The following is an 8,250-nucleotide window of genomic DNA, read 5'->3' on the forward strand; positions in this document are numbered from 1 at the left end:
TTTTACATATGTAGGATCTGAGCAGGGCCAGGGCAACTAAAGAGATAAATAATTAAATAAAAGGTGATAAGCCCTATACCCACGGCCTACGAAGCAATTTCAACTCATAGTGTCCCTACAGGATAGCATAGAGCTGCCTCATATGGTTTTCAAGACTATAAATCTTTATGGAACCAGACTGCCAAAAGTTTCTCCTATGGAGTGGCTAGTTGGCTCTAACCATGACCTACTCGTTAGCAGCCAAGAACTTTAACCACTGTGCCACCAGGGCTTCTCCATAAGCTTTATAGTTTCTATACATAAATACTACTGTTTGATCATACTGGAGAGAGAAATTAATTTGTCCTAAGGAAGTAGAAAATGAATTCACAAAGTTGACAATGTTCGAGCTAAATCTTCATAAGAGTCAGAATATGATGAGAGAAGAAAAGCTTGCCAGAGGGAAAAGATACAAGATGACCAAGGATATAGCATCTGTTCATGTCAAAGCTGTTTCAGTAGAAAAGAGCAGACTTACTAAAGCTGCCTCGAGAAAAATGGGAAGCTCAATTTTAAAATTCACAAAATCTCAGTGAAGATGGAATCCAGAAAGTGTCAAGTATCAAAGCAATATCTCTGTCCCTTTCTCTCTCTCTACTTCTATAACTTTCTATAAATTGCCAAGTCTATTTAAATTTATTTATTATTTATTTTTTAAAAATTTTTAACACTATCCGTGTTCACATTCTGAAACAACCAGATAATTTATATTAGGTATAAACTAATGTTTCTCTTTGATTGACAAAAACACATTGCATTGTTGTTGTGTTATTGGGTGTCATCAAGTTTGTTCTGACTCATAGTAACCCTATGTGTAACAGAATGAATCAATGGTCCAATCCTGCACCATCCTCACAATCATTGTTATATTTGAGCCTGTTGTTCCATCTACTGTTGTCAATTCATCTCATTGAGGGTTTTCTTCTTCCTTTCTGACCCTCTGCTTTACCAAGCATGATGTCTTTTTCCAGGGACTAGGTCCCTCCTGATAACATGTCCAAAGTATATGAGACAAAGTCTAGCATCCTCCTTTCTGAGGAGCATTTTGGCTGTACTTCTTCTGAGACAGATATGGTTGTTCTTCTGGCAGTCCTTGGTATATTCGATATTCTTTGCCAACACCATAATTCAAAGTTGTCAATTCTTCTTCAGTCTTTCTTGTTCATTATCTAGCCTTTGCATGCATATGAGGCAACTTAAAATACTATGAACTAATACTGGACAAATGGTCCATAAGTGTCAAAAGCACCCATAATGAAGGCATTAAAAGATGAAACAATTAATAATAAGAATAACAAGAGACAACAATTTATTAAGAACACCATGTGTCAGATTTTTGTTTTCTCTTTGTTGAGGAATAATCCATATAGAAGGCTATATCTTTGATATTCATTTAATAGGTGCTTTAAGCCCTCTTCGCTTTCAGCAAGCAAGACAGTATCATCTGCCTTCATATCACATGTCTTCCTCTAAACTAGATGCCACATTCTTCTTCATATAGTCCAGCTTCTTGGATTATTTTATCAAGATACAGATTGAATAAGTATGGTGAAAGTACATAACTCTGACACATACCCTTTCTGATTTTAAAATACACAGTATGCCCCTTTTGTTTGAATGCCTGCCTCTTGGTCCATGTATAGATTCCACATGAACATAATTAACTTCTGGAATTCCCATTCTTTGCAATATTTTCTATACTTTGTTGTGATTCATATGGTCAAATGTCTTTTAATAATCTATAAATATAGGTAAATATCTTTCTGGTATTCTCTGCTTTAAGGAAAGATTCATTTGACAGTAGCCATGCTATATCTCCTTCCACATCCTTTACTCAGTCTGGCTTGCATTTTTGACAGTTCTCTGTTGATGTACTGTTACAACTATTTTTGAATTATCTTCAAAAATTATTACTTGCCTGTGATATTAATGATATTGTTCTATGATATCTGCATTATGTTGGATCATCTTTCTTGAAATAAGCACAAATACAAATCTCTTCCATTTGGTTGGCTAGGTAGCTGTTTTCCTGATTCCTTGGCATAGAAATGGGTGGGTGCTGCCAGCATTGCATTACTTTGTTGCCCTACCTCAATTCCTGATCCTTTGTTTTCACCAATGCTTTCAATGCATCTTGGGCTTCTTCCTTCAATACCTTTGATTCTTGGTCATATGCTACCTCCTAAAATGTTTGAACATCAACCAATTCTTTTTTGGTATAATTACTCTGAATATGCCATCCATCTTCTTTTCATGCTTCCTGCATCATTCAATATCTTTTGATTTTGAATTTTTGATTTTGATTTTGATTTTGAAATTTGAGGCTTGAATTTTTCTTCAGTTTTGTCAGCTTGAGAGATGCCAATTGTTTTCTTCCTTTTTGGTTTTCAAACTCCAGCTCTTTACACATTTCATAATTCTTTACTTTGTCTTCTCAACCTGCCCTTTGAAATCTTCCATTCAGCTGTTTTCCTCCATAAGTTTTCCCATTAGTTTTAGCTACTCTATGTACAAGAGTAAGTTTCAGAGTCTCTTCTGACATTCATTCTTGTCTTTTCTTTCTTTCCTGTTCTTTAATGGCCTTTGCCGTGATGAACTTAATGTCATTCCACAACCTGTCTGGTGTTTGGTTATTGGTGTTCAATGCATCAAATCTGTTCTTCAGATGGCCTCTAAATTCAGGTAGAATATATTTAAGATTATACTTTGGCTCTCACGGATTTGGTTCAGTTCTTCCACCTTCAACTTGAACTTGTATGAGAACAATTGATGGTCTGCACAGTTGGACCCTGACATTGTTCTGACTGATGATATTGTGCTTCTTCATCATCTCTTTCAGAGATGTAGTCAATTTGATTCCTGTATATTCTAGCTGTGAAGTCCGCATGTAGAGTAACTGTTTATGTTTTGAAAAAAGGTATTTCCAATGAAAAGTCATTGGTGTTGGAAAATTCTGTCATGCAATCAATCTCGTGTCATTTCCATCACCTGATCTATCTTTCTGGATTCTAATTTTTGCATTCCAATCACTGTAATTATCAATGTATCTTGACTGCATGTGTGATCAATTTCAGACTTCACCATTTGGTAAAATCTTCAATTTTTTCACTTTTGGAAATAGTACTTTGTGCATAAATTTGAATAATAGTGATATTAACTGGTCTTCTGGTCTTCTTTGTCAGAGTATGAATACTATTCTAACGGTGTTGTACATTAGATTTGATCTTGAAATGTTCTTTTTATTGATGAATACAACACTGTTTTTCAATTTGCTACTCCTGGCATAGTAGCCCATATGATTGTCTCATTCAATATGGCAGATACCAATCCATTTCATCTCACTAATGCCTAGGATATTGATCTTTATGTATTCCCTTTCATTTTTGACAACTTTCAATTTTTCTAGATTTGTGCTTCATTTTTTCCCCTGTTCTGATTATAAATGGATGTTTGCAGTTTTTCTTTTCATTTTGAATTGTGCCACATCAACAAATGAAAGTCTTGAAAGATTTTCTACATATTTATCATTAATTTTGACACAGCTCATTCCAGTTGTATTTTGAGTGCTTTCCAACCTCAGGGGCCCATTTTTCCACAGTATATCAGACAACATTCCACTGCTATACATAAGGTTCTCAACTGAACCAAAGCAATCATGATAAACAAAGGAAACTGATTTGTCAAGAATTTCTTTTTGCTTGGATCCAAAATCAACGCCCATGAGAGCAGCAGTCAAGAAATCAAGCAACATATGCATTGGGCCAATCTGAAAAAGATCCCTTTAAAGTGTTAAGAAGCAAAGCTGTCACTTTGAGTATTAAGGTGAGCCTGATCTAAGCTCTGACATTTTCAGTTGCCTCATATGCATGTGAAAGGTGGACAATAAATAAGGAAGACCAAAGAATTGATGCATCTGAATTATGGTGTTGGTGAAGAATATCGAATATACCATGGACTGACATAAGAAAAAAAATATATGTCTTGGAAAAATATAGCCAGTAAGCTCCTTTGATGTGAGGTGTGATAGTTGGGGTTGTGTGTCAGCTTGGCTGGACTATGATTCTAAGTGGTTTAAGCAGTTGTGATGTAGTTATTCCCATGATGAGATTAGATGTATATGTTTTGAATAGCCAATCTGTTGAAAGAGAGTTTCCTAGGGGTGTGGCCTGCTTCCTATATATATATATATCCTGGGAAAAAGACATCCTGGGAAAAAGACACTCTCTCTTCTGTGGTTTTGGATCTTGTTGTGCTGCCTACAACTGTCCTTGAGTGAACAACCCATCATATGTCTTAGTGATCTTGGATTTGTCATCTGTCAGAGTCAACAGCCAGTAAACTGCCTGCCAACTTTGAGCTCCACTCCTTGGAAGGAAGATGGGGCAATCTACTTCCGTAGTGATACTGCCTGGGAAACCCAAGGAGGGGTCGCTATGAGTCGGGTCCGACTGGATGACACATAACAACAACAACAACAACCTTGAGCTCATCAGCGCCTGCAGCTGCATGAGTTGAGAAAAGCCTCCAGCTTGACATTTGATCCAGAAACTTGGAACTTGCTGACTTCTATAATTGTGTGAGCCATTTTCCTAAGATATATATTTTTTTTTCTGTCTCTAAGTTTTACTGGTTTTGCTTCTCTAGAGAGCCCAGCCTAATACATGAGGATGGCAAAACTTTGTCTCATATGCTTTGAACATGTTACGGGTGGAGAAGTAGAGAATCATAGTTGGCACAGCAGAATGTTAGCAAAAAGGAGGAAGATTCTCACCAAATAACTTGACATAGTAGCTGCAATATGGACTTAAATATAGCAACAGTTGTGAGTATTGCACATGAATAGGCAGTATTTCATTTTGTTGTCGTAGGGTCACTATGCATCAGAACCCACTTGATAGCACCTAACAAAACAATGTGTCAGATATTGTACTAAGTACTTTATAAAGATTATTACATTTAATCTTTATAATATCTCTAAGAAGGATATAGTAGTAACATCATTTATTAGATGAGGACATTAAAGCTCAAAAAAGCTAACTACTTATGCTGTTAACAATTTGAACAAGAAGGAAAGAAAGGCATTAAACCCATATTTTTTACATTGCATTATAATGCCTCCATTGTGTTTTGTAGATAGCTGACCAGTGCTGTGTTAGAATGAGACCATGTAATCTTTAATTTTTTAGTCACCAAAGAAGGAAATTTTAAGACTAGGCAGGTAAGAGTTCCACAATTTAGAATAAACTTAAAATAAACAATATTTAAGATGTTAGGGTTTAAGACTCATGAAAAATGTTTTCAAAGAATGAAGTTTCCAAAAATTACAAGTATTTCTTTTTTATTACAAGTCATTCAAACAAAGGGCTAAAGTATAGATGATCAACTGAAGAAATCAAGTTTGTGGGGATGGTAAATGAACCAGATTTGATAGGAATGCACGGATCCTGGAACAAATGGTTTAGACAGAGTATAGATGCAAAAGCGACATTGATAGTGTCAGAATACTAAATGACAGACTGTGTTAAAAGCCTGTGAAAATGTTTTTTTTTTTAAAAAAAATGATGTGTGGGTTTTAGCTACATTAACAAGAGGCCTAAGAAGTTATAGAAGTCTATTGCTTTAAGAAGATGTAATATTAACTAAATAAGAAAGGGGATAAAAGATTAAACAGAAAGTTAATCTCAAGTTTAAAAGTGTTTAGCAAAAAAAAAAAAAAAAAAAAGGCTTAAGAATGAATGACACCCAGATATTAGAGGAGCTGACATAACTATTTTAAATTAATTTAGTTCTTTTTTGAACAACTGCAAGTACATTCAGATGTGGTTGTACAACAGCTTTTATTGTCAGAAATTATGGAGGAAGATAATCATAAAAAGAAATACTTCAGAAATAAGAAAAAAAGTATTTTTTAAAGTATAAATGGTGAACCTAATAAAATTCTGAGACTATTAAGTAGATGGTTTATAACATTTGCAAAAGAAAATGATGCTCATTAGAAGTCACAATAACTCTACCAACAAATTCCCCAGAAATCAATATTATATTTTTCAACTTGCTTCAACCAGTTACTGCCATTAATTCTTTGCCTTTATACTAATAAATTAGTTAGTAAATGTGTAAAAAAAAAAAAAAATTCCTTTTTTTCTTATAAAAGCACCTTGACATAATCGAGGCTTTGCCATTCAAAGTATCCCATTTTCCAAGTGATTGGCTAACTAGATAATAATTGGCCAACTTAGACTTTGCTGGGCCATTCAGGAAGGGAAGAGTCCCTCTTATGGGACTAAACTGGAGGAAGAGAGCTCTGGTGGCATAGTACCTAAGGCATTTGACTGCTAACCAGAGCCTGGTGGTTCAAACCCACTAGCCAGTTTGGGACTTTTGGTGACCATTTATACTATGGAAGAAACTTAACTAAGAACGAAATTAACAAAATAGAATTTCTAAGCTGAGAGACAAAGAGAGATGGGATCATGGTAACATGGTTTTATTATTTGGGACTTTCAGTTAAATAAGCCAACATATAACACTTTGGGTTACCTGGAGCTAAAAGAGTTCCACTTTTGTAAATGGTTCCTGGAAGTGGAGTACTACAAATGGAAGAGTTGATTTGCCAAAAAATGCAGGGAGGATTTTCCCTTTTCTTGGCTGAGAAAATATTGATATCTGTGATACAGTATAAAAATTATTTAAACTGCCATATTCATATAAATTCACTTGAATCACAGATATTTAGTAATTTGAAGCTAGAGCTTTATAGTATTCTGTAAAGAAATGCCAGTAGTTTTGAATGTGTTGAATATTTTTTTGTGACTTTCAAAAAGCTTTCCTAAGAAGTAAACTAGCCTCTTCTAAACCACAACATGTTGTAGTTGCTGTTAGGGACCATCAAGTCACCTCCAACTCATAGTGACACTATGCATAAGAGAACAAAACACTGCCCAGTCCTACACTATGCTCACAATCCTTGCTATGCCTGAGTCCATTATTGCAGCCATGGTGTCAATCCATCTAAATGAGGAGCTTCCCCTTTTCCATTTATTCTTGACTTTACCAAGCATGATATCCTTCTCCAGGGACTGGTGCCTTCTGACAACATGTCCAAAGTAGGTGAGATGAAGTCTCTGGCCATCTCTCTTCTAAGAAGGATTCTGGCTGCCCTTTTTTCTAGGACAGATTTGAACTACAACCTAGTGAAGGGAAGTTCTTTGTACCTCTACCTAGCAATTCAAAGTGTCTTAGAATCTCATAATATTGAGTTTTGCAGGACTGTACAATTTAATACCCTGACCCAGGTGTGGTAGTTGAGGTTGTATGTCAACTTGACTGGGCCTGGTTTCGAGTGGCTGGACAACTGTATGTAGTTATTCCCCATGGTGAGATTGGTAGGTAATTAACTCCATGGTGGAATCTAGTGGAGCAACTGAGTAGCTGGTTTAGGGATGTGGGCTGCTTCCAGGATATAAGAAGCAACTTTGAGGAAGGTCTCCAGCTTTCTGGCACATTTAGAACCTACGTGTAGCTGAGTCTTCACTCAGTAGCCTGTCATGCTTTGCTGATTTGGGGACTTTTAATGAACTAGGATCAATAGACTGCTGTCTGGTTTGGTAATATTGTGCTTTTTTACTTGTCAACCTTGGGTTTGTCAAGCTCAACAGCCAGAAGCTGCCTGAGTGAAGAAAGCCTTCAGCTTCAGTGGGCCAGGAGCAAGAGGAAAGCTGAAGGCTGAGGTTGAGGGACTTTCACCAACCCCCTAGAGCCTGGCACTTTGAACTTACGCTTCTAGCCTCCAAAACTGTAAGAGAATAAACTCCTATTTGTTAAAGCATTCCACCTGCAGTATTTCTGTTAGAGCGGCACGAAGTAACCAAAACACCAAGCTAGAATGGAAAGCTAGTGGTGGGAAAGGAAAGGAGGTAAGAAAGTAAGACAAAAAGAGGAAGTAAGAAAGCAAAGTAGTAAGAAGCAAAATAGAGATAGTATTATAGTATCCTGTGGAAATGATTGTCTTCCCCTAGGTCCTTTAGTTTTTCAGTTTCTGAATAACAAGTATAAAAATTTTCCTAATGGATAATGCCAGCCATTGTGATACATTATCAAAGCAAGGAGTCCATTGTTGCAGAATAGCACCCAAGATGGAAACCATTATACCTAGTGTTAGGGAGATGGGCAGAGCATCTAAGTCTCTTAAAAAAAAAAAAAAAAAAAAAA

The sequence above is a fragment of the Orycteropus afer genome, unplaced genomic scaffold, assembly GCF_000298275.1.
Source record: "Orycteropus afer afer isolate SDZICR_OR568_19922 unplaced genomic scaffold, OryAfe1.0 scaffold00265, whole genome shotgun sequence".
Taxonomy (NCBI): Eukaryota; Metazoa; Chordata; class Mammalia; order Tubulidentata; family Orycteropodidae; genus Orycteropus; species Orycteropus afer.